The 26,692-nt window shown below is 36.9% G+C and overlaps 1 protein-coding gene and 1 non-coding gene across 4 annotated transcripts in view; one reads left to right on the top strand and one right to left on the bottom strand.

Annotated features, from left to right (window-relative positions):
• Csmd3 (CUB and Sushi multiple domains 3) overlaps window positions 1-26,692 on the top strand; it is a 1,130,934-nt gene that overhangs the window by 894,473 nt on the left and 209,769 nt on the right. The window lies entirely within an intron of this gene.
• On the bottom strand, window positions 19,513-19,643 carry LOC114622043. Its single transcript, XR_003711533.1, has one exon. It is a non-coding gene; the product is annotated as a small nucleolar RNA SNORA17 (small nucleolar RNA).

Here is a 26,692-nt window from a genome sequence, read left to right as displayed (position 1 = left end):
TCTGCTTGCAGTTTAAAATCCCCTGTTTTACTCAGCATAGTTTATATAATTTATATTATAGCTACCTGTCATTCTATTTAATTCAGTAACTTATGTCAGTAATTTCTCCAATATTTTAGTGACAAATTGCTTTATGGTTCTTTTTGCATGCTACTTATATTAGTAAATCATTTTATTGACTTTTTTCAGTTGTGAAGTTTTCAGCATTGATAAACTCTTGAGAACATCAGTAAAGGCTTTTTTATCTTTTACTTAAAGTATATGACACTTCATTTTAACACTATTATTACATCAAAATCAATAGTTATTATTTTTCAAAATGTTAACTTCATCTAACAATAATAAATAATGTTCACAAAGTGTATGCTTATTCCAAATTTGCCTTTATTATTTAACATTACATTTTAGACTTTGAGCAAAATCAAACAGCATAGTTTTTCAACATAGTGGTTGTTTTAATTTCAACAAATAAAAAAGGGTATATTTTGTTTGGTTGATTTGGTTTGGTTTGGTTTGGTTTGGTTTGGTTTGGTTTGGTTTGGTTTGGTTTGGTTTGGTTTGATTTGGTTTGGTTTGGGGTTTTGGTATTCTTGCTGTTTGGCAATAAGGAAAGAAAGTGACCTGGCCAGATGGCTTAGCAGATAAAGGCACTTGTAGTTAAACCTGACAACATGAGTCCCATCCCTGGAACCCACATGCTGGAAGGAGACAGCCAACTCACAAAAGCTGTCTTTTGACATTCATGTGTACTTTGACAAGTGCACGCCTTCCCACCACAACCACTGCTCGCATTTGCACACACAAACAGACACACACACACACATACACACATACACACACACACAGGGAGAGAGAGAGGGAGAGAGAGAGAGAGAGAGGCACAGAAACAGGACAGACATACAAATATACAGACACATGATAAAACCATAATATATAAATGTAAGAAAACTTTAAAAAAACTATTTTGAACAACTGATATTTTGTCTTTTAACATAAAAGATACACCATTTTCTCAATTTCTCATGCAAAATAATTTTTAGATTAAAATCCCAGTTAAAATATATGAAAACTTTATTAGGGATAGCTGAAGAACCATTTGGCATACAACTTTCATTTTTGTTTAAAAAGCTACTTAATTTGTATACAACACAGTGTATATATATACAATAATAATGTTGTTAATTCCCTATCCCATCCACCCTCCCCCCAACCACCACTGCTTCTATAAGGGTGAAGGGGATAACATCTGAAATGTGAATAAGTGGAATATTCAATAAAAAATACATTTTGAAAAAAGAGAAGTTAATTACTAAAAGATAAACACATAGATACTGGAATGCCTAAATAGGCAAAAAGAAACTAACTGTAAAACTGATTTAGCTGTTTAATCGAGTTATTCAATACCTTGTTGTAGGATGCCTCAAGAGAAAAAAAAAACTCCCAAGAGGCCTGAATGAGTCAAATGAAGTCTTTATTAACCTCCAGTGAGACTGTCTAAAGTAGATTAGCAGGTGCCAGCCCTGTCTTCCATTTGATTAGAAGTTTTAAGGACAAAGTATGAAATATGACTATACAGAAAGCAGCTGTTGTTGCAGAAGCAGAGAGATAACAACTAAATTATCAGGCAGATGACATTTAGCTCAGGTTACATTGTATAGGAATGGTCCTATACAATTACTTGATGGTCCAGAGACCAGTTTTATGTGATAGATTTAGCATTTAAAGTATTCTTTTTTGTTGTTGTTGTTCATTTTTCTTTTCTTTAGTGACAGGCTAGCCTGGAATTTTCTTTTTTCTTTAAATTTCATTTATTTGTTTTTTTTTTAATTGAACATTCCATTCATTTACCTCTCAAATAATATTCCACTTCCTAGTTACCCCTCCACAACCCCTTCCCATCCCATATCTGTCCTCTCCCCCTCCCTTTGCCTCTATGAAGGTGCTCCCCCACTAACTCATCCTCTCCCACCCCACTGCTCTTAGTATGCCCCTATGCTGGAGCACTAAGGGCCTCCCTTCCCATTGCTGTCAGACAAGGACATCCTTTGCTACATATATATCTGGAGCCATGGATCCCTCCCTGTACACTTCTCGGTTGGTGGTCTAGTCCCTGGGACCACTGGGTGACCCAGCCAGCCAGCATTGTTTTTCCTATGAGATTGCAATCCCCCTCTGCTCCTCCAATCCTTCTGCCAGCTCCACTCATCAGGGTCCCTGAGCTCAGTCTGGTGTTTGGCACCAAGCATCCATATGTGCATTGGTCAGTTGCAGGCAGAACCTTTCAAGGAACAGCCACATCAGGTTCCTGTCTACAAGAGCCTCTTGGCAACAGCAACAGTGTCTGTGTTTGGTGTCTACAGACAGGATGGATTCCCAGGTAGGGTAGTCCCTGGATGGCCCTTCCGTCAGTCTCTGCTCCATTTTTTGTCTCTGTTCTTCCTTTGGACAGGAACACTTCTTGGTTTAAAACTTTGAGATGGGTGAATGGCCCCAACCCTCGACTAGAGGCTGTAACTATCTACTGGAGGTGCTCTCTGCAGATTCTGTATTCCCTTTGCTGTGCATTTCTGCTAAAGTCAACGCTGTTGAGTCCTGGGAGCCTCTTGTTTCCTGGCATCTGATACAAATACGTTCATGGAATGCCATGACTGTAGTTTAGTAGCCTACTACAAAGTCAGTGGTGCACCCAGAGACCTTCATCTCTAGTCAGCCTACCCAGATGTAAGACAAGTGATATGAGGAAGGATCAGAGGTCAAACATCAGGAAAATTCCCATTATCCATTGCAAGTCATCCTTGGTAAACTCATGAATGAATTGTGGTTTTCTTTTATTTTGTTATCTTTGAACAAATACCACAGTGATACTTTGTGAGGTCTAGAGCCCCAGATAAGGAGATTAAAAGTTTAATGCCCTTAAAAAAAATCAGCATCATGTTGTATAATAGATGGAATGAGTTCCTTGGTCCCTATCAGATATGTGTATCACTGCATTGAGTGATTTGGTGTCTTGGTGAGGTATGTATGGCTTAGATTTAAAAATATATTGGTTATCTATAAAGAAAGTCATTCCCAAACATAGACACCTGCTGAAGCTAGAACGGGGAAAAGGAGCTGCCTTTGACACTGTTATGTGAGTAGATCTTTGGCAATTGACACAGGATATGAAAGAGTATAAACGCAAGACTAAGTATTTACCAGAGCATGATATATAAAAACTGACAGTGACTCAGCATCATATACTAATTCTTGAATCTTTTTCAGGGGTGCCATAAATAATGTAGTAAAGTAGAAGCCATTCAGATATAAGTGCCACATGTGATAGCAATGGTCACATAATCTCTAAAGTAAACAGATACCATTTTGCTGGTCATTCAGTTTATCCCAAGGAATTCTTCAGATAACTAATAGGTTCTCAGGCAGGGTGGCCTCCTGCAAAGCTATGAAAACTTGCAAAGGCCCCAGTACATGAAAGGGTATATGACATATTAATGAGATACAACAGAGGGCATAGTTCTGGCTTACATAAAAGAATAGTTTTCATTTCAGAGTTAGCATTTGGTTTTGATGGTATATGAGTTATGATAGTCTTGGAATAAAAATACAATTCTCTTATGTATTGGACAGTAGACCATCTTTTAGAGTGAGTTCTTTTGTGACTATCAGGATATCTAAAATGATTGTGAGAATGAAGATACTTTCAGAACAATATTATAAACTGTGACTTCTTGAATAATGGTTCACAAGAAATTGAAGATGGTTATATTTGTGGCTGTATTGCAGAAGCTATTACAATGGCATGGTCATTAAAGAGTTTTAAAGAAGCTGGGTGAAGCTGGTCCTGTACTGAATGTATTGTGGTATCATTAAACGTGAAGGCTGAGAGGGAGGCTGTTGGCTTAGGCAATAAGAAGAACATAGAAATCACATCAATGACAGCAAAATATTTATCAGTTAAACATTAGTTGTCCCTAGTACTTTTAAGAATATTGTCAATGGGTTTCTAAATTGGTAGGGCCATAGAACTGTTTAGCAATTTACCTTGCGATTTCATTTACTTTGGCTTTTAAAATAGACAAATTAGACAGTGAAGTGATTAAATTGTGAGGTTAACCATCCCATCTTCTCTGAATAATCTTGGATATTGAATTTCAGTCTCAGAAGGGCCTGTATTATTTTGCATTTGACTATATTAATTATTTTAATTGAGGGTAAAAGTGTATGGCAGTCCCAATTTGTCAGGCTTATTACAAGTACCATAAACTTAATTTAATTTATTACTATTTTGGCCAGAGCTTCCATAGCCAGTGTGAGATATTTAGTCAATGCAATATTTATGAAGATTAAAATGAGGTATAAGTATTCATTCACTATTTTATTACTTATAACTATTGTACACCATGTTGTATCTATTGTCTAAATTTAGTAACTTTCCAAAGAATATTTTTAATCTGATATGTTTTATTGATTAAGGCAACAAAAGTTTACCAGTTGTTATATCTCAATAGTTAGTAATATTAATCCCAAACTTGTATTATAGAAGGATGGAAAACAATGGTGGCTACTTTATAATTTCACTGTATAGTATTTTGTAGTATTGTTTAAATTAGTAAGTAGGGTTTTCCTTTCATTTTCTGTTTCCATATTTTGTGCCAAGATTTTTATGTTTATTTTTATTTTGACTTGCTTTAGTTTATTTTTATATTTGTTTGGATTATTTTTAGTAGGTATTATTCATACTTCTGTATTTTTTACTTTGATTATATTCATAACTCTTACTCCATAATAACTCATAATACTATCATGAAGGTTAAAGACTCCCTCATGGAAGTGCTTACTTGTAATTTATAATCCTCTCTGCTTAAGGCTAATTTGAATAAAGTCGTTAATTGTACCATGAAGGTGCCAAATGGTATTTTCTAATAAACCAAAATAAATAAATAAATAAATAAATAAGTAAATAAATGCATACATACATACATACATACATACGTACATACATACATTAAATTGCAACTCTGTTCCTAAGACATTCACAGGATCTTCTTAAGATACCTGCATTTTATAATTTACAGCTTAGCATTCAACATAATAACTGATTTTCCATATAGCTGACTAATAGCATATATAACAAACAAGGTATCAGAATTTTTGATGAATTTTCTATGGAAGGGGTTAGTGCATGCTTGAAACATACAACAAAGTGCCAAGGACCAGCTTAGGCATTGAGAGGGGTTCTGAGAGAAGGGGTGTCTGGGAGGGGTGGAAAGAACAACTAGAAGTCAAGTGGTAGGTCCAAGCTGACAACCTGTGTTCTCCCTGGTACAGCTTTTCCAGCCTAACTCTCTATGTTGTTTTCTTTTCATTTCCTTTTTTCTTTTTTATTGGATGTTTTATTTACATTTCATATGTTGTCCCCTTACCTCATCCCTCACCCACCCAGGAACCCCCTATCCCCTCACCCCTCCTCCTGCTTCTCTGTGGATGTACCCCTACCTACCCCCCCACTCCCACCTCCCCACCCTCAAATTTCCACCCCCTGGGGCGTCCAGCCTTCATGAGGCCAGGGATCTCTTCTCCCACTTATGCCCAGCAGGGCCCTCTGCTCTTATGTATATAGCTGAAGCCATGGATCCTTCCCTAAGTGCTCCCAGGCTGGTGGTTTAGACCCTGGGAGCTGTGGTTGGTAGGTATTGTTGCTCCCCTCATGGGGCCACAAACCCTTTCAGCTCCAATGGTATTCACTCTAACTCCTCCATTGGGAACCCCATGATCAGTTCAATGGCTAGTTGTGAGCATCTGCCTCTGAAAATATCAGACTCTTGTAGACCTCTGAGGAGACATCTATATCAGGCTCTTATCAGCATGTACTTCCTGACTTCCACATCAGCATCTACCTTTGGTGACTGCACATGGGATGGATACTCAGGTGGAATGGTCTTCCGATGGCTCCTCTTTCAGTTTCTGTCCCTCACTTTGTCTCCATATTTGCTCCCTTGAGTATTTTGTTGCTCCTTCTAAGAAGGACCAAATCACACCCACTTGGTCTTCCTTCTTCATGAGCTTCATGTGGCCTGTGAGTTGAATCTTGAACATTTCAAGGTTCTGGGCTAATATCCAATAATCAGTGAGTGAATACCATGTGTGTTCTTTTGTGATTGGCTTACCTCAATCAGGATGATAATTTCTAGTTCCATCCATTTACCTAGGAAATTCATTGTTTTTAATAGCTGAGTAATACTCCATTGTGTAAATGTACCACATTTTTTTGAATCCATCCCTCAGTTGAAGGACATCTGGGTTCTTTCCAGCTCCTGGCTATTATAAATAAGGCTGTATGAACATAGTTGAGCATATGTCCTTGTTATATGTTCGAGCATCTTCTGGGTATATGCCTAGGAGTGGTATAGCTGGATCCTCAGGTAATGCTATGTCCAATTTTCTGAGGAACCGCCAGACTGATTTCCAAAGTGGTTGCACCATCTTGCAGTCCCACCAACAATGGAGGAGTGTTCCTCTTTCTCCACACCCTCGCCAGCATCTACTATCACCTGAGTTTTTAATCTTAGCCATTCTGACTGGTGTGAGATGGAATCTCAGGGTTGTTTTGATTTGCATTTCCCTGACTACTAAGGATGCTGAACATTTCTTTAGGTGCTTCTCGGCCATTCGAGTTTCCTCAGTTGAAAATTCTTTGTTAAGCTCTATACCCCATTTTTTAATAGGGTTATTAGGTTGTCTGGAGTCTAATTTCTTGAGTTCTTTGTACATATTGGATATTAGCCCTCTGTCAGATGTGGGATTGGTAAAGATCTTTTCCCAATTTGTTGGTTGTCATTTTGTCCTATTGACAGTGTCCTTTGCCTTACAGAAACTTTGCAATTTTATGCAAAGTTTATCCTATTTGTCAATTCTTGTTCTTAGAGCACATGCCATTGGTGTTCTGTTCTGGAACTTTTCCCCTGTGCCCAAATATTCGAGGCTCTTTCCCACCTTCTCTTCTATTAGTTTCAGTGTATCTGGTTTTATGTGGAGGTCCTTTATCCACTTAGACTTGATCTTTGTACAAGGAGATAAAAATGGATCAATTTTCATTCTTCTACATGTTGTCCTCCAGTTGAACCAGCACCATTTGTTGAAAATGCTGTCCTTTTTCCACTGGACAGTTTTAGCTCCTTTGTCAAAGATCAAGTGACCATAGGAGTGTGGGTTCATTTCTGGGTCTTCAATTCTATTCCATTGATCTTCCTGCCTGTCTCTGTACCAATACCAATTCGTTCTATGAAGCTACAATTACACTCATACCCAAACCCCACAAAGACCCGACAAAGAAAGAGAACTTCAGACCAATCTCCCTTATGAATATTAATGCAAAAATACTTAATAAAATTCTAGCAAACCAAATCCAAGAACACATCAAAACTATCATCCATCATGATCAAGTAGGTTTTATCCCAGGAATGCAGGGATGGTTCAATATTCGGAAATCCATCAATGTAATCCACTATATAAACAAACTCAAAGAAAAAAAACACATGATCATCTCACTAGATGCTGGGAAAGCATTTGACAAAATTCAACATCCCTTCATGATAAAAGTCTTGGAAAGATAAAGAATTCAAGGCCCCTACCTAAACATAGTAAAAGCAATTTACAGCAAACCAGTAGTCAACATCAAACTAAATGGAGAGAAACTTGAAGCAGTCCCACTAAGATCAGGGACTAGACAAGGCTGCCCACTCTCCCCCTACCTATTCAGTATAGTACTGGAAGTCCTAGCCAGAGCAATTAGACAACAAAAAGAAGTCAAAGGGATACAAATAGGAAAGGAAGAAGTCAAAATATCACTATTTGCAGATGATATGATAGTACACTTAAGTGACCCCAAAACTTCCACCAGAGAACTCCTAAACCTGATAAACAACTTCAGCAAAGTGGCTGGTTATAAAATCAACTCAAACAAATCAGTAGCCTTCCTCTACATGAAAGATAAACAGACTGAAAAAGAAATTAGGGAAATGACACCATTCACAATAGTCGCAAATAATATAAAATACCTTGGTGTGAATCTAACCAAGCAAGTGAAAGATTTGTATGACAAGAACTTCAAATCCCTGAAGAAAGAAATCAAAGAAGATCTCAGAAGATGGAAAGATCTCCCATGCTCATGGATTGGCAGGATTAATATAATAAAAATGGCTATTTTGCCAAAAGCAATCTACAGATTCAGTCCAATTCCCATTAAAATTCCAACTCAATTCTTCACAGAGTTAGAAAAGGAAATTCTTAAATTCATTTGGAATAACAAAAAACCCAGGATAGAGAAAACTATTCTCAACAATAAAAGAACTTCTGAAGGAATCACCATCCCTGACCTCAAGCTGAACTACAGAGCAATAGTGATAAAAACTACATGTTATTGGTACATTTATGTTGTTTTCTCTCTGGAGATTTCTCTGTGTATCTTCTGCTTGCTTGCTATACTAAGAGAGCTCTCTGTCCATGTCCGGCTTGTATGTGCCAGTTCTCCAAAAAGTTCTCTCTTCTTATCGTAAATGGTTCTCTGCATAGCTTATCTCCTAAAGAATGCTGGTCCATGCTTTTAGTTTACATACCAATCCAGTCACTTAAAACAGGTTTCATTTTGATTATCTTACTAATCAGCATCCCACTTTCTTGATTCTTAGGACATTCTTAGGACATTTCTTAACATTCCAAAAGAATTGAAAGATCTGTCTGCCTTTGTTAAGTACAGAAGACCCAGGAAGACAAGGATATATTTGCCTTTGTAAGCATAAACAAAAAAGTTAGCTGGGTGGGATTTCTCAAGGTCACCACTCCCTAAATCTCTTTATCTCTTTCCTTAGTCATTTTCTAACAAGTTGGCTCAAAGCACAGCTTCTTTTGTTCCATTAGATTCGTGAAGCCACTTGCTTAATTCAGATTTCATTCTTATTTTTTGCATAATTGAGAAATTATATATTTTTGAACACATGTATTTAGAGTTTTTTCACATAGCCTTAAGGGCTGTCCTGAAGGTCACAGTGATAATGGTTTTGCTAAGACATAGCCACATCCCTGACTCCTGGACTCATGGCTCTTTCTAATTATTATCATGGCATTATTACCTTAACAGGGAGGACATTCAAGGAAAGAGTCCTCCATTGTGAGGGCATCCAGAAAATATGTACATTACTACAAAAGCAAGTCGTATGCTCACAGTAGCCAACAGCATTGGAGGAAGCTCACCCCAGGCCATATCCCAGGGACAGAAATCATGTCACAATGTCCCCACCAGGGACAGGCCAGAGTAGGCAACAAAGTATCACTATCACAAGGTAAGAACCTGTTGTACAGGTTGAAATAGTTGAAACCAGAATCATGAATTATGATACAATATAAAGCAAAAATATCTAAGTTTGACACATGCTCCAGGTTCAGTTAAACAACTCACTCATGCTTCCAAAGTTTTGCAACTTCTAGCATAGAGTAATGAAATCTGTGAAAACTCAGCAGTGCGCAAGTTATCTAGCAAACAACAGCACCTCATTACTAACAAAACAAACAAAAACAAACAAAAAAACGGAGAAGAAGAAGAAGAGAAGAGATTAAACAAAAGCCTCAGGTGGTCATGAGCGTTGCCTTGACAAGTCCCAACTATGCAGTCAGGAGTTTTAGTTAAGACCAACTCCAAAACAGTTCCAAAAAGGCACAAAAGAGAAAAAGACAGCATCTTGGCTTTGAAGTTTTTATGTGTGGTTGAATGATCCTGTGTGAAGTTACAGACCTGCATGATTTAAAGTTCCTGCTATACCCAGTGGAAAGTATGCAGGCTTCCTAGTCAGTTCCCCATTCCTGGGGCTCCATGTAAGGAGGTGGAGAAAGGCTTGCTGCTGGCAGCCAAACATCAAACACATTTCAGTCTTCTTACCTAAATGAATACAGTAGACGAAATTCTTATTTCATATTATATACATATGTATGAATATTTCCCTTATCACATTTTATGTTCTCATTCCACTTCAAACCAAATTATTTCCTTTCCATTTACGATGAAATTACTATAACCTGCTGTAGAATATGATTCGATGAATTTTCAAAGTGACTGCCATTTGATCTAATACAGGTTCAAATGACAAATGTCTGCTCTGAGTCATTATGTGATGGATGTCAATGCTGCTGCTTCACATTTCTTTCAGTTTTTAAGCAGTTATGGGTCCAATTTATGCTTAATTATTCAAGGGAAAATTGGAAAACATTGTACAGTAACATGAAATAGTGTTGTTTACTCGAAGACTTATCAGTAGTTCACAACGGCATAGTCTCTCACATATGTTTGTCTGCAGGTTACATTTCTTTTTGTTTGCTTGTTTTGTTGGCTGATGGATTGGATATTTTTAGTTATATGTGTGTGTGTGTGTTTGTGTGTGTGTGTGTGTGTTCTATGTGTTCCTGTGTGGTGGTGGGATGTGGAACTGTTCCCACAAATGGGGATACAGGTGGAGAATGTCACGTTGTCTTCTCTATAGCTATTCTTCATCTTATTCCTTTAAGACACAATCTCTTAGAGAATCTGGCAACTATGGGGGATGCCATCAAGCCTCACTGGCCTCCATGTCTCTATACTCCTGACAACCTGGCTCTGGGATTATAAATGTATGGCTACAGCTAACTTTTAAGTTGGATGCTGATATCCACAAAAGTCCTCAGGGGTGTTCAGCCTGCACTCTTAGCTGTTAACCAGTCTCCACAGATCATGTGGAATAATGAAAAATAATGTGAAACGGTAGTCCACATATTGTCATTTGTCTAAACTTGCTATGACCTTGAATAGATGCTTAAATTCCTCCAATTTATTTTCTTGGTTTTTATTTATTTTTTGAGACATAATTTCTCTGTATATCCCTGACTATGGTGGAACTGCAGACCAGGCAGACTTCAAACTCAGAGATATACCTGCCTCTGCTGGGTTTAAATCTTGCACCACCATGCTTAAATTATATTCTCATTTTTGATTTACATAGTTACATTGCATTTGGATTGTAATTTGTCTGATTTATTTGTTCTGTGTTCTTTCAGTATGTATACTACAGGTGACATTAAGGAAGTTTTGTTTATTTTATTTTGATTTCCTTGTGACATGGGTTCCTATTATTTTGAACTTCCTACTATAATCCTTGATCTCTCTATGTAAATCTACTTCCAAATCTAGAGAGTGTGATACCAGAAAAGAAAGATAGGAAAGTATCACCAAGGCTTCTGAAATCCAAGTCAGCACACAGAACCCTGTGAGTTTATGGGATCACTGTAAATAGCTAGAGACAGCAACAAGATACGGCAAGCTCTACCTCATTTTCTTGTCTACCTACAAAGTTTATGTTAACAGCTTTTACTGCTGTCCTGAAAGGATCATAAATATATGCATTGGATTTTTCTAGTTTTGAATTGAGTAGAAATGCTAGAAAATTAAGATGGCTCTGCCAATCTTCCATGCTGCCATCATATGGTTGGGCTGAGCCCAGACCATCCTACCATCCATGCAGTACCTAGTAGAAATGAAACTCTGATGTTTAAAGATTAACCAAAGGCATTATATGTTTGATAATGCTCAATTAACAAGGTGCTCACACAATTAGAGGCGTTTCCCAATATCTAACCTAGACATAAGTTGTTACCCAGGACTGCTCCCGATACATGCGTGGTTAACCATCACTAGTCCATCTCTATCTCCCTTTGCTTCTCCTCTTCCTTCTCCTCTTCCTCTCCTTACTCCTTCCACCTTGGCTTCTCCCGACTTGTGGGAAAAATTTCCTGCTACATTCATATGCATAAATTGCGTGTGTATTTTAATTCAAACTAAAGTTCCTAGTCTTCACTTGAAAAATTAATATATGCAAATTTTAAAACAATTAAAATTTTAAAAAAGTTTCTATTATATATATATGTATTATTTTCTGTGGAGGATATATTCATGGAAAAGACCTTATACAAGGAAAAGTCATTGTGTGTAACCTTTTTAATGAGTTTATTATTCTGTCATGAAGATTCATGTTTATACAATTTCTTGCCATGATATGTATGTATGTATGTATGTATACATATATATATATATATATATATATATATATATATATATGTGTGTGTGTGTGTGTGTGTACACATATATTCCTAAATATAACCTGTTATCTATAATGATATCTGTATCATTTGTTCAGGTAGACTATTTGCCACTGGACAACTACCTGGTGTGCCTTTCCCTGTGGGGGACCACTTTTCTCATTGCCAGTTTTACTCAGCTGCTTGTGGTTCTTCGTGTAGGTTTGGAGACTAGTTTGGTATATTCACTGGTATCATTGTTCATCTCTTATTTAGATAGTAATGATGGTGAGACCTTATAGATGTAGATCCTGATATTATTAGGAGACACAAACTCAAGCAAATTCCCTTAGTTTTTACAATTTTTCATCCCTTTCCACAATGTTTCCTGACCTATGGGTGCAGCAGTAGTGTTTTGTTGTTGTTTGTTTGTTATAAATGTATCCTTTTGGAGTTGGCTCCACAGTTAGGCATTTCGATTGGTTGCGAGTTTCTGTAGTAGTCTCCAACTGCTGCAAAGAGAAGTTTTCTTGATGAAGGGTAAGACTGTACTTCTCTGTGTGTATAAGGACAAATGAATATAGATTGTTCTAGAGATTATACTGCTTTAGTAAATTAGTGTTTGTAGATTTTCTCTCAATAGCTATGACTTCACTAGTGCGGAGTAGTTAGCTGGGTTTCCAGTACCATACAAGTTCTTCTTATTATTGAATGGGTCATAAGTCTAAAGAAAACTTTTGGATACCTCCAAGGTATGTACATATGCCATTACTCCACCACTATGCTTATCATGACATGGTGGTCATGGATGTGTTTCATAGCTGTCACTTATAACTCCCAACTCATAATCCAGGAGAGTATAATGATCTGAGAAACTGTTTAACACAGCATCGAGTTTGCTGGTTATGTTTAAATTTTTCTTTCTGTTTTGTTAAGTTACAGGATTTAAATTATGTTTTTTGAACTGAAGTAAACAATTTACATTTTAAAATGTTTCATCTATTTGAAAACCCTGTAGCCTATCTTTCAAAGAAGTTTTATGACGAATATTTTTATTTTCTGTTTGGCAGACAAATACATGCTATAAATTGTACTATGGAATATTTTAAAGAGGAATTTAAAAATTTTTTTCTGTAGTTTATATAAACTCGATATTTCAGGCATATTGCTTTTATTGAACACAGGAAATTCAAACGGAAATGTGTAGCTAGGATATTTTCCACATTCACCAACACTGTGGAAACTAGTCAATTACCAAGCTAAATGTCAGAGTTGCATTTACCATTATTTTTTTTTAGAAAAACTTTATAAAAGGAATGCGATTTGAGTTTTAATCTTGTATAGTACTTCTTTTATTATGACAGATATTGCCAATTAAAATTTTAATAAAAAAAAAACTTTGACTCAAAAGCAAGGTTGGGGAAAAAAGTGTGGTATTGGTAATAAGAAATCAGTGGTACTTTTGTGAACCAAAGATACATATCTTCTCAAAAACAATTTAATAACTCAAACCTTTAAATCTCATCTTATCTTGAACTTATCTCTGAAGTTACTTTTACTCTCAAGATAATTTGTTTGCTTTAATTTGTTTAGTCATATGGGAGCCTAATGGCTTCCTTTCTGTTTACCCAACTTTTTGTACCTCTTTTCTAATTCTAAATGTATAGAAATGTCCTGTTAATAACTATAACATGATCCTGAGTACAAATCTATGGGGCATTTCTTTTGAGTAACAATTTTTCACTAAATGGATCAATTATATATCCGAAGACTGAGTTTGTCTCTCCTCTTTTGATTTAGAATCTGACATAATTGGTTTATAAACAACAGTAGTTTCTGGCCCTTTAGGAGAACACAGGAAATAAACTTTCTAACTGAACAGTATATATAAAAATGTGAATGACTGGGAAAAAATGTGAAAGCTGACATTTGAGAGAAAGCTCTGGAAAACCCAGGAGCCTAGAAGTTAGTTTTGAAGGTGCAGTAACCATATAAGAAACATTGTCTAGATGAGACACCATGTACCTGAGTTTGAGGAAATTTGTAATTATTAGATAGTAGAGAATGGATCCTTCTGAGAAGGATCAAATATAAATCAGGAATATGAGCAAAGAGTTTGAAATAAGTGTCTACATACAAAACTAAGTCAACATGATGCAGAATGTGTGAAGGACATGCTCTTTATTTCTTGGTGGTAACAAAAAGCCAGACAACTCAGAAGCATTTGTGAGAGGTACTGGGGAGATTAGACTATATATATATATATATAAAAAAGGAGGCTTTGTCAAGAAAATTAGAAATGAGCAAAATGGACGTGTGTTGATTGTAAAGTAATTCGTATACATCCATGAAATGTGCACTGGTGCTTTACAGTGTTGCTATGGATGATGCGTTGGAAGGGGCAATTAATATCACAGAGGCATTAAGACCTACTACCTAAAATCTTTGTGGTTTCAGGACTTCAAATGGAAATCCAAAAGCTAATCATCAGCTTCACAGACTCAGTAATTCAGTGTTGTTAGCTAACTCAGGGAGTACAAAAACTTCAGATGATGAATCCATATGGATTCCAATCAGCCAAACCTCAGTGGGATAGTTGGATAAGTTACATTGACAACTGTCCAATTTTTTGTGAAAAAGTAACCAACAAGGTTGTCAATTCTGGCCCTTTGCCTAGAACCCTTCATGTTAGCATCTATACCCTTATCCATATCTATACATCTATTCAAGTGCAAGTAAATGTCATTCATTATCAAATTATAGAACAGAGTTATTTAAATTTAAGGGGATCTTGAAATGAAACTTCAGGTATTTGTAGGAACAAATAAATCACAGCTTATATTAAACTACCATAGCTGTAACACTGTTACCTACATTGGGAAAATTTCGTTGAATCTCATTAAAACAGCCTTTCCTAAATGTAACAACAGTAGAAAATCTACAAACAGTGTGAGAAAAACTAAGCTTCAAGAATTTTAAATTATTTCTAGCTTATATTCCCTAAATTTTGATAGCATTTAACATGCTATGACCTATCAATTATATATATAGATACATGAAACTCTGCAAAATATATTGGCTGTTTTCTCTCTTATATAAAAAGTCACATGTTTTTAAATAATAAAAATATAGGTTAAGATAAACATGAATCTTTAAAGTTATAAAGATGTTGTTATTCTTCAAAATATTATTATTTATTTCTGGATTAAATAACAGAAAGTAAGATTAAGACCAGCTTGTTAAAGAAGCCAAGGCTGAGAAACTTTGATTCCCTTAGCCCAAATTGTAAAAGAGAAGAAGTTTGATTCCTACAAGTTCTCCTTTGAGCTCCTTCACATAGTCACATGTCTAACATAGAGACATGCACAACATGCTATAAGTAACAAACAAATCACAGCTTATTTTAAAATGAGTGAGTTTAGAACCTGTACAATTTATTGAGAATTTCTACTCTAAACTGAAGATCCTATAGAGTTCTCATGTTGCTAAAATTCTACAGCACATTCAATGATACATATCTCTTACTGAAAAAATTTTTCAAGGAATTCTATGGAAAAAATATCTTGAGAAGTTTTTGAATGGATGGAATGAAACAATTTCCTGTCTGCAATTCAAATGCTCAAGGCATGAAAGTTACCATCCTTCCCAGAGTTTTCCATAAATTTTAGAAATTTAGAGTATATTAGTAAGGGTAAGGGAAGAGAAGGAGTCTCAAAGCAAGGTATAGGTAAATGGGAAATGTAGTGTGGGGTTGGGAGTGGGTGCTGGGGAGATTTGCACCATTCAGTCCTGTATTTTTTCCACAGCATCATGATGCCTTTCTGATCTAAGTTTCTGTTCATACTGTAGCTCCATCATTCTTACCTTCTGTTAAAGTCCCGCTTGGCCAAGTCTTTGTTCCCTGTGAGACTGTGTCACCAACATGCTTACCCACACTTCTCTCCCAAACTAAAAGTACCAGAAGAGATAGGGATGTGGTTCCAGGGTAGAGTGCTTGCCTCCCAACTGCAAAACCCTCACTCTCATCACCTGTAGTATCAAAAATAAAAATGTCATAGATACCTCCATAATCCACACCATCATGTTGTGAGACAAGATTGACAAGTCTTTCTACAGTCCTTGAAATTCCTTCCTCTTCTCCATCCCAGTATAGGAGCAATAAGGAAGAAGAAAAACTCGTCTTGACTAAATAAACATATTTTCCTATTTGGTTGTGGTTTTCAGATGTTATCTTTGAATTCGCAAAAAATTCAAAAATTTTTACCTAAACGATATTCTCTTCTGTAATGTGAGATAAATTTGGGTGCGAAGAGCCAAGCTTTGTGGATTGAGAAGAAAAATATTTTGGGTCACCAGAAGATATCTTGTGCCACATAAATATTTGACATAGATTTGGCCATGATTCTAGTATATGATGCTTATAATCCCTTAAGAAGAAATTCACTTTTAATTTATAGTTGAACAATAAATTATTGCTGAGTTTCTTTTGCCTTGTTGGGTCTCTTCCTTGTTTCGTAATACATTTGGGACATAATCTTCATAGTTAAATGAGGAATGATTTCTAGGAATATTGGTTTAAACCTGAAGAGTATCACTAGCCATAAAAGGACATTTATAGTTATGGGAACAATATCCAGTTTGCTATGTACTTTACCACCTGGGACATCAGTCAAGGTACTAGTCCTTTCTACTTCATCTCATCCACAAAAGTGTATTGATTTTCTTTATGCTGACATACCACAGAGATTTTTATGAACACGGAACAAAAACTTTCCTTCCTGTGGATGTTTGTAGCCTACATCATGGAGATCCATCTCAGATTAGCCATAGTCTCTTTGATACTTTCTTTGCTAGTTAAAAAACATTAAGAACTATATTTTATGGATATTATTTAAGTACTTTTTACCCTGAACAAGTACTTGGTTACATTTGTTTGCTTCAGATAGGTTTCTTCCCTTCCCAGGAAGCATACACATGTTTTCTTGTTAATAGGAATTTCAAAAGAACAGTTTTGTCAATGCTTATTACACTTGAGAAAGAGCTACAGGTACACTAGTGACTAACCTTCCTTGTTTAATGAAATCCAAGCCACACACTGTTGATCTATACATCTGGTGATTAGTTTGCATTCCAATTGGCTAGCATTCACCATATTTTTCTTTATTCTTTCATTTTTTTCTGAGTTCTGCAGTAATTTCTCTGTGGATTTCCTACTTGATAATGAAGTTGGTAGTAACAGTCTGTTTGCAAAGCAAACACTGGATTGTTCACCTTGCAGCTTTCTTTTTCTTTTTAATTTTTTATAAGATATTCTACTTACATTTCAGATGTAATCCCCTTTCCCCCCAACCCAGGAACCCCCCATTCCATCCCCCCTCACCCTGCTTCTATGAGGATATGCCCCCACCTGCCCTCCAACTCCCACCTCCCCACCCAGGATTTCCACCACACAGGGGTGTCCAGCCTTCCAGCTGTATATGTCAGGGAGGATGACAGTGTCAGGCATAGGTGGATGAGGAAGACCTTGCAGCTTTCTATCATTGATTTTATATAACCTTTATACCTTAATTCTCTTTCACATATATTTCTGCTTTAGTGTTTTGTTTATATTTCTGATACTTAGGAATACAATGTGGATGTGCTTCCTGATAAAACTGGGGTCAAAGTTTTATGAATGAAACTAGGCAGCTGGACATAATTTATTTTTTTGGACTCAATTTGTTAAGAAACATACCTTCTGCCGGGCGGTGGTGGCGCACGCCTTTAATCCCAGCACTTGGGAGGCAGAGGCAGGTGGATTTCTGAGTTCGAGGCCAGCCTGGTCTACAGAGTGAGTTCCAGGACAGCCAGGGCTACACAGAGAAACCCTCTCTCCAAAAAAAACAAAAAAAAAAAAAAAAAAAAAGAAACATACCTTCTATCAACAGTTAAATATAATAAAAGTATAAAAGTCTATTCCTTCATTTTGTATTCTCTGAGAATTCCCTCTAATATTTTTCTCTTTTAAAAAGCATTATTATTGGTTCTTTATGACTATCACATCATGTAACACAATCTCACTCATCTTCCCCTCCCCTTGTACCCATCCTATCCTCTTTCAAGCTCCCTTGTAACAGACTTGTCCACACTTCTTTGCTTGCAAATGTTCATTGTAATGCCTCATTGGTCTAGTACAAGGCCTCTTGCATCTCCCACTCTATTAGTACTGGAATCTCAGTGGGATTTCTCTCAGATATCCTTTTGTTGCCCTCTGTCATGGAGACCCTGTAGTTTTGGATCTGCAGGACTGTTCCCTTCATATACTCCAGCAGTATACAATGGCCTATACTCAAGGGTGTGCCAGTTCAAAGTCCTAGATCTGGGCCCCTGAGGTATCTGAGCTAGTCAGCCCATTAGCTCACCCACTCTCAGGCCCTTGGTGTAATCCCCACAACCAGAACCTGCTCTACTCTGCTGCCCAGAAAAGTTGCAGTTCCAACAGAGCCAGTTCTCCTACTCTGAAGAACTCAAGACCAGCTTGTCTTGTCTGATATAGGTGACAAGGGATGAAAAGAGATGATCTCTCTTAGTCATGTCTCTACACAGCAGACAAGTGGGTAGACCAACTCTCTCAGGGTTATGCACTCAGTGCTGGTTCTCCTGTGTCCCCACCACTAGGGTCAGCTCTACTGTGCTGCCCAGGTAAGGTGCAGGGCTAGCTCTCCTGAGTACTGCATCTGATGAGGGGCAGGGACAGCTCTCCTGCTTTCATGACCCCAGGACCAAGTCTCCCAACTGCCACAGATGACAAGGGGCAAAGAGGCAGGAGGGTATCTCTCCCTTGTCCATACCAACACATGAGAGATGAGGCACAAATCCAGCTTTCCTCTGCTCATACTCTCGGCACCTGCTCACTTATAACTCCCTCAATGTGGCAGTGTGTGCAATCCCTCTCTGAGAACTACTGCTGGCTAGGTTCCAAGTTCAGCTCTCCTGCTCTCCTGGTCTCCTGCTTTCAGGGCCAGATCTTCCATGATACGAAGGAGAGGGGTCCGTGGGTTCAGTTTTACACAGTCCCCACAGAACATGTCCCCGGGCCACAGCCCAGGCTAGTCACATCTGCCTGGCCTTTGGTGCCATGTACCATCACCAGCTACTCACATCAGACTACTCGTCACTACCCATAAGTCTACAGTTCTGATTCTCTTCATTGTGCCTACATGCTTCTGTTTCTTTCTTTTCCATTTTCCTATCACTTACTTGTTCCTCTTAGTGACACCTGGGGTCTCTGAGTCTTTAGGTTGTCTCAGGTTTGAAGTCAGGAGTGCTATGCCCTGCTTGTGCATTATGACACCGGGCAGGGTCATCTCAGGCATGGTCTGCCTCATCAAGCCTGTGAGGATCCAGACTGGTAGTCATCTCATGCTTGCTTTTATGGGGAATGTTAGACTATTAATCATTCAGGTGTTCACAGGTCAGAACATGAGCATAGACATAGCCTCGCTCCTCTCTGTCACCTATTGACAAACATGTGACACAACAGCCATATCTGCAATGCTTCAATTTTTAAAAAACATCTACAATTTGCCTTTCTTAGATTTGAATAATTATAAAATATAATTAAAATATATAAAATTTTCCACTGAGGTAAAATACTTTGCAATTTTATGCAAATTACCTCTTTTTTATTATTGGATTGAGACTTTTAAATTTTTTTATAATTTTTTATTTTTTTAAATCAAATCATAATTTTTACTTATTCACACAGGGGTTACAAACACAAAATGGCAGAACATGGGGGAGGGGATGACACCCAAGCATGGGTGTTCGGGGTGAGTACAGATATCTTTCAGAACATGGTATCGGCTGGGTGAAGGTTCAGGGGAAAGGTCACTATGACTCTGTCTATGATTCACTTGTCTAAGTTGGTATTATCCTCCAAGGCAACCTATTTATAAGGTCTATGACTGCTCAGGCTGATAAATTTCCACAAAAGGTACCTGTTTATAATAGCTTATAGCCCTCTGTTTCCATGTTTTTCCACAGAGACCCAAGATTTGGTGTTAGTATACATGAATGATAGGCCTATTGCTGATTTGAGGGCTATGGCTGATTTTAGGCTGTGGGAAATAATATAGGAGGCCGCAGTGGTAGAGTCCCCAAGGGTTTCTATGTGCTGTGGCGGGTCCCGCATGTGGGAGGAACATCTAATGTTCCAGAGGCCTGAGGCTTTGGTGGCAGCGGGCCCAAATGACACAAGGAAGTCCTTGGTTCCAAAAGGGTTTATTGTCATGGCAGATGGTGGATGAATCTGGAAGTACCCCCGTAAAACTCAGGGCAGTCCAGAGTTGAATAGGGAGGGAGAAAGGGGGAGGATCTGGGGAGGCATGCTTAGTTTGCTGTTCCCTCTGCCCTTCATTAGTATGTAAATCCCTAGGGCCTGAGGCCTCTAATCATGCCCTCTGCCTGTGCACTTTGGGAGGGGCTGTCTGGCCTACTTGACTGAACAATGAGATTCTATGGAGATGAGACTGCTTTTCAGGACCCTCGTTTCTTGGGGCACACCAAACTCCTGCCAGTTCTCAAGCAGAGTCTTGGGGTTCTAGGCAACTGCTCAGCCATGACCCAGAATACCCTTACACAGTCACACATTATGCCTTCAGTGTATAAGCAGGGCTGCCCCTGACATCTCCTCCCTTCTCTAAGTATAGAAGGGCTGTGGCGATTCTTATCTTGTGAAGGTGGGATAGAGGCCTGACCTCCAGTAATTGAAGGGGACTTTGTAATGGCTCCGGTCCCCCTGTTGTTGTCCAGAGAGGCATGAGGGTCATACCCATCCTGATGTCTTTTTCCTGGAGAGGGGATACTTTTGACATCAACCCCTATGCAGTCAGGCTTGTACCTCAGGGAACCCAGAGAGATATTTTTATCTTTTATTGATATTCCCTTGCAGTGCTTAGATTCACAGCCTAAGCAAGAATTCAGATTGACTGTCAGAGGGGGTTCTGGTGGCCCCTCTCTGCTTGGTCTAGGGGCAGAAGTCCCCCCTTTTAGGCACCCTGTATAAAGTAACAACCTCATCTTGAGTCTCGTGGTCCTCCATAGCTAACTTATGATAATGTATCTGAATAGGTTTTGCTACCAAATTATTTATCTGTTGTTTCACAAATTTAGTCAGTCTACTTAAGGCCCAGGGACCAAAAGAAATAAGCAAAAATAACCCAATTAATGGTCCCAAGGTGGGAGGAAGTAGGGTTGACAACCCAAGGAGAGGTTGAAAGCCAATTCTTGTACCAGCTCTCATCTTTCTCTTTCTCTCTCTGTCTTTTCTCAGTGCCTTCTCTGACATTTTTCATGCTCTCTTTAACCATCCCTGTATTGTCCATGTAAAGACAACATTCATCTTTAAGGGCTGTACACAGTCAAGAGCTGTACACAGTCTTTTCTATTGTAAAAGAGTAAATCAAGTCCAATAAAGTCCTTTGAAATTTTTGGAGGTCTTTTTAGACAGCGAAACGAGGGATTTATTCAGATTAGTGATGTCAATCTCTAGCTGTTTGATATTCTTGTCAATGGCCCGTCGAAGGTCTGAGTAGTATAAAGTTGGGAGTCAGCATCTTGATTAGAACTTCTAACAGCAGACATCATGGGTGATTCATTTTTACCTGAGATACTGTCTGGGTTAGAGCTCCTGGGAGGCCCTTTTCCTCTGGGTTTTGGGAGGTTGGGTTCAGAGCTGCTGCCTGGGATCTGCTCTGTGCTCAGGCCCAGACTGTAAATTCCTCAAATTATCTCTTAACAACTTAAGATTTCATTAGGTTTAAATGGACTTTTTTTCCCCCAAAGTGGAAAGTCCATGTCTTAATTTTAAAGTCTGCTAACAGGCTCTAGGTCTCTATTTCATCGTCTCTTAAAGGCAGGCTCTGAAAGGAATCCTGGGAAAGTCTTTCACTATGATGATTATTTTAATTGAGTCTGTTGTGACCCATTTGTCTTGCTGCAAATCTCCATATGAATGAAAACTAGGACTAGATCTGGATTATTTTTCTGTGTTGCTATTTACATTATGAATTTGACAAAGTAATATGTTAATTTTCTTTAATCTGAGTAAACAATTATGCCATATTCTTGATTTTTAACCAAAAAATGAGAATCTCTGTGAAGAGATATTAGAGCATTTATCACAGTTCGTAGGATATAAAAAGTGCTAGAATAAGTTTAACTATATTTGGAATAACCTCACATCCCTTAGCCATTACTTTTAATTGCATATAATTGTTTCTCTTCACTGTTTCTTAATTCATTATTTAGAGAATAAGACAAAAAAATCTTCAAAATATTTAAAGCAGTACATTTTTAAAATAAATTTTAGTTGCTATAATCATAAAAGCAAGCATATAGTAATTACTAAAAGTAAATAGAAACTATAAATTCTAATATCCTTTCACTGACCTACATTGGAAGGAGCTTAAAAATTATTTGTTTATTATGGTGCCATGGTAACTGTACATGTCTAATTTTAACAGATCAAATATCTTGTTAATTCAAACATTTTTATCTGTTAAATTTCATGATATCATGAACAAGCTAGACAATTTTAGGAATATAGAGTGTTATGCGTGTGAAGATTATTATTTGAGTCATCTATCCTGAAATTATACACAACTGCATTATTTAAACAAGTAGGAGATGCCCCATGCAGTTATGATACGGCATGCACAAATGTGTTAACACATATTTACCTGAAGTGGTCTTTATCAGAGTTAAAGCTGGTTTTGAAATCATCTTTAAAACTCAACAGAATTTGCCTCCCTCTCAATAGTTCACATCTATGATAAAGTAACAATATGTCTACTAGATAAATTAGTCATTGTCCTGTTAAAAATTCAAAGAAGGTCTAAATCACAAAAAAAACCTACTAATATGGATAACCTAGTTTTGTTTTTATCAACACTTAATTTTTCAATATGCCTTAACTGAAACCATGATTTTGCCACCTCCCTTTTCTCCTTCTAGATTCTCTAAGTTCTCTCAGCACCTTCCTACTCTCAAGTTGTCATCTTTTTCTTTATTATCGTTACGTACATATGTGTATAGACAAATATAAAAACATAACCTACTGAGTCTGTTTTTGCTGCACACATATGCAAAAATTATATTATTACATATACATCTATGTGCAATTATACTACATATATGCATGTGTTCAAGGCTGATCAATCTGCACTAGGCATCCAGAAAGAGGAATAAATAAAAATAAATATTATTTATTCCTTCCCTGTCTTCTTCTAACACCTCCTATGCTCTCCCACTCAAATTAATGGCTTCCCCTTCTTTATTTGTTGTTTCACATCTACATATATACCTAAATACAGATATAAACCTGTTCAGTATATTTCATGTTGCTTTTATTTTGTATATATTTCAGAAATTCTATCATATTTATAATTTTTCATATAACTCATTTGTTCTTCCCAAGTATTCTTATTATTTCAAGAATCTTGTGCGACAGTATGATATATATACTTTAAATATGCCTCAGTAACCGAATTTAAAGCTTGAAACACTTATTGAAAAGTAAAATATATTTCTTGAAACTCTCTGTATGGATTTATTTTAGTTTTTTTTGTTTTGTTTTGTTTTGTTTTTGTTTTTGTTTTTGTTTTTTTTCACAAAGGTGGACTTTGGAGTTTGTTAACATTTAGAAGTTTGATGGAGGAGGAAAAAAAAAAACCAGGAATCTCCAAGGCTTCCTAGCAGTATGTTCTGGCAGATTGATAATATACAGATCCTAAGTTCTACTGGGGCACAATCTCAGTCACTGGTTCTATGGCAGAAATGTGACCAACTGAACAAATTCTGTGGGGACAATTAGTATCTCACCAAGACACTAAACTTTCCCAAGCTTTATTAGAAAAAAACTATGATACTAAATTTCTTTATAGCAAACAAAATAAAATGCTATTAAAATCTAAATTGAAATGTACTTTTGAAAAGATCATACATATTCACAAATAATCAATTTAATAATATTTAAAAACCAGACGATTAATCAAAAAATGTGAAGAATGTACTGACATAGAAAATAAAGTTAACTTTGTATGTGATGATTTTGAAACTATCAAGAGTAATGTTCATAATTCCTTTAAACACACAGATGTCTTATTTTAAATAGTCTATTGCAATTCTAGAAAAAAATAAAGTATGTTTGAAAATATCTTTAATCATCTAATGTGTACCCTTATTTTTTTCTCTAGTTGTTTACATTAGTGTGAATAAACTAGTAAGGATAGAAAATTCTATTTCTACTCTTACTTTTAATTACATTTATTTATTGGTGTGAGATTGTGTGTATCTATGGCATGCCTTCAGAGGACAGAATACAAGTTGTGGGAGTTTGTTCTTCCCATAGCATAGTGTCCAGGAATAAAAATCAGGTGGTGTCTTAGAGTTTCTATTGCTTCAACAAAACACCATGACTGAAAACCAAGTTGTGAAGAAAAGTATTTATTTACGTTGTGTTTTCATGTTATTGTTTCTTATTTAAGAAAGTTAGGAGCCGGGCAGTGGTGGCGCACACCTTTAATCCCAGCACTTGGGAGGCAGAGGCAGGAGGATTTCTGAGTTCAAGGCCAGCCTGGTCTACAGAGTGAGTTCCAGGACAGCCAGGGCTATACAGAGAAAAACTGTCTTGAAAAAAAAAAAAAGAAAGAAAGTTAGGACAGGAACTCAAACAGAGCAGGAACCTGGAGACAAGATCTGATAAAAAAAGCAATGGAATGGTACCGCTTACTGTCTTGCTGCACATGGCTTGCTCAGCCAGCTTTATTATAGAACGCAGGACCACCAGATCAGGAATGATACCACCCACAATGGGCCGGGACATCCACCATTGATGACTAATTCAAATAATGCTTTAAAGCAGGATCTCATTGAGGCATTTCTCAAGGGAAGTTTCTACCTCTCATAATGTTAGCTTGTATCAACTTGACACACAAAATCAGCTAGTAAAAGTGATCAGTCATAATGGCTAGTATCTTTTCTCACTTACCATTACACTGACTTGCTGCTATCACGCTGACCTAAGATACTCATTTTTAACCAACTAAAATTGAAGAAATTTCATTTGTAATCAAATGGTTTCCATATAATGAATTGTAGCAAGTTAATATATTAACTATGTAATATATTCACTCACTATATAATCATAAACAATGTATCCAACCAATTAGTAATTCTAAATGTTTACCTGTTTTATATTCATTTTATCCTTTACAAGTATTACAATGATATTACTATGTAAGTTTTCAATAGTTTGTAGGTGGCATTCTCAGAAAGAATAAAGCTCTTAATATGTTCTGAGTTGTTTTTTGTTTTGTTTTGTTTCGTTTTTTAGAAAACTTTAACAGATTTAAAATCCCAGAGAATAGGTTAAAAAAAAAAATTTCCCAGTCTTTAGATATTGCCTCAGATTCTGAAGCAAAAGTTATACCAGTTAAGTATTAACTTATGATCAGCTAGTTACTAATTCAAAAGCAGGCCTTGTAATTAAAGTCTCTAGAATAAATGCATTCAATAGGAGTCTCACTGGATGCTTCTACTTGGATAAACATCTTAAGTTCTGACCTAAGCTTTGTATTTTCAAACCCAAGGTTTGAACACATCCTTCAAGACTTAATGTCTCCAATCACACAGTTGTATAAATCAGTGGCTGTGGTTGTTTCACCTGGAGAAATACATGTGTCAAGTAGGCTGAAATACTAATCTTGTCAAACTACTGCATAGACTTTCTGATAGAGAAGAAAGTTTTATCAAACTGCTGAAAAAGCAATCTTTACTACAGAATTTTTATCTAAAATAATTCACTGTTAATTTTACAATTTTAAAATTTGACAGCCTGAAACATATGTTTGTACTCTAAATTGTATTCTTATATTCTTGACCTAAAATGATTTATCTTTAATTTCTCATACATCAACCACAGTATGGCATTTTCTCATGCCACCTTGATTGGTTTGAGTACCAGTTTTTATGACTATGAATTATATGATAGCAATTTTGGGTTAATACTTTAAATCATTATACTATAACCAATAGAATTATAGAAACATATTACAATGTTTTTGTTTTGTCTTTACAGTATTTTACAGGTATTGTTTATCACTGCCTCAACTTGCTCATTGTTTTACTTAAGCCATTTCTTATCTTTCCTCAACCTCAGAAAACTTATCTGTAAGATTAAGGTAATAATCTTATATAGTTATTTAGATACTTGGCCATAAACACAACTGTATCATACCAAGAATATTTAAATGCTTCAAATATGTTAACTGTAGCTGATTGAATTTTCATGCAAATCATGTTTCCCCAAAACCTGTTTGCAGGAGTATCAGCTTGTAAGACAGAGACTCTGCCCCCAGTTGGTTCTGACTGGTAAACAAAAAAGTCAACAGTCAATGGCTGGTTAAGACAGACAGAGGGTACTTTTAGGATTCCCAGACAAGGGGAGAGAGAAAGGGAGGAGAAGAAGATCTGCCATACTTGGAGAAGGAGAGAAGAAGGAAGCAAAGGGGAGGAGAGGGGAGGAGATGGGAGGGGAGGGGAGAGGGGAGGGGAGGGG

The sequence above is a fragment of the Grammomys surdaster genome, unplaced genomic scaffold (genome assembly GCF_004785775.1).
Source record: "Grammomys surdaster isolate TR1022 unplaced genomic scaffold, NIH_TR_1.0 63, whole genome shotgun sequence".
In the NCBI taxonomy this organism is placed as follows: Eukaryota; Metazoa; Chordata; class Mammalia; order Rodentia; family Muridae; genus Grammomys; species Grammomys surdaster.
This window is presented reverse-complemented; position numbering and strand designations above follow the sequence as displayed.